Below are 1,793 nucleotides of genomic sequence, written 5' to 3' on the forward strand. Positions count from 1 at the left end.
CTTACAGTTAACAAAATTCAAACACGAAATTTTCACACATGCACATGTACATATAATGAGCATCAATTATGACGGTTAATTATTTTTACGACTCGGTTTAGCGGTCCCGAAACCACTTCCCGACTAGGGTCAATTTTGGGCTGTCACAAGTTCTGAGGTGTGATTTCGTGTAAGACCATGTCTGGGACATTGGCATCGGTATGAGATTATGTGTAAGACCCTGTCTGGGACAGAGGCATCGATATGTGATAACATGTAAGACCATATATGGGATATGGCATTGTATGTGATATATGTGTTTCCGAGAATCCTTAACGATTCTGAATGGTTCAACGGGCAATGTCAAAACGAGACAGAATGTGAATTTTAGCTAAATGATTCAGGTACATATGTAGTTTATATGTTCATTAAAAATAAGGTAAGTGAAGTTACTTAACATAGTAATATGGATTATATCAGAAAAGTGATTGTATATGTGTATTAGATTAGTTAAATGTGGCCTATTTGAATTAACTTATTAATGTTCTTGAGATGATTTATTTGCTTATGGCTTACAAAGCTTTCGAAGCTTACCTAGTGTGTTCTTTCATTGTTTATAGATATATTAAAGTTAGCTCGAGCTCTAGGATCGTCAAGGACTGTCGTCACACTATCGAACGTTATTCAGTACTTTTGAAGTTTGTAATTATGGTATATGGCATGTATAAGCTAGTTTCGATATGCTTAGTTTTGAATTGTATATAAATAGCCATGCGAAAATGGCTTGATAATGATGTCAATGCTTGTTAATAATCGGTCTTGTTAATTAACTCATTTTGGGAAGTTTGTTTGATTGCATAGTTTGGATTTGTTGTTAATTATTCGATTAGATGTTAATGTTGGTATGTGTTCATATTTGCTATGTAATGACTATGCTATACCGTGTGAATTTGGCTATTTGATGTGGCTTATTAATGACCTATTAACTAGACTCATACACATGCTACGTTAGTCCAATAATTGACTAAACTGTAGCTTTGATACCACTAAATGTAACACCCTCTACCCGTATCCGACACTGGGATATGGTCTAAGGTGTTACTGAACTCAAACATAAACATTCATACAAATCGGGCCATAAAATTTCATTCAATTTAAAACCATTCATAAACATGCATCTTGTCCCTTATACAAGCCCATGAGGCCCAAAACATACATTGGGTGTGGTTCGAGAATAAACCGAGAACTTTTGGAAATTTTGTGACACTGAGAAAATTTTCTTATTTTGGAGGGTCACACACCCGTGTGGGTAGGCCGTGTAGTACACACGTCCATGTGGCTTGGGATACGCCATGTCCTTAGCTCGTGTAACTCTCTGTATATAACGTCATCAACATAATTAAGTCACACGGCCAAGTCACATGCCCGTGTACGTAGGCCATGTAGCGAATTAAATTCCAAAAAATCAAGTGCAGACTTCACATGGCCAGGGAATATGCCTATATTCTGAGGCCGTGTCCTTCAAACGGCTGATACACCCCACTGTGGCTCTACCCGTGTGCTTACTACTAGGCATTCTGTTTTACCTAATTAGGGTACAGGGGACACACGTCCATGGGGTAGACTATGTGTCACACATGGTCTAGACACACGCCCGTATGCCTACGCATGTGGACAACTTTGAGGCTATTTTCCAAGGCTTTTATCACCCTCAATAACAGATGCACACTTACACATCTCAATGACATCCTACATAGCATAAATGAGCACTTATACATTCATACACATGGCTCATGCATATAAACTCCTTATCA

This window comes from Gossypium hirsutum, chromosome A05 (genome assembly GCF_007990345.1).
Source record: "Gossypium hirsutum isolate 1008001.06 chromosome A05, Gossypium_hirsutum_v2.1, whole genome shotgun sequence".
NCBI lineage: Eukaryota > Viridiplantae > Streptophyta > Magnoliopsida > Malvales > Malvaceae > Gossypium > Gossypium hirsutum.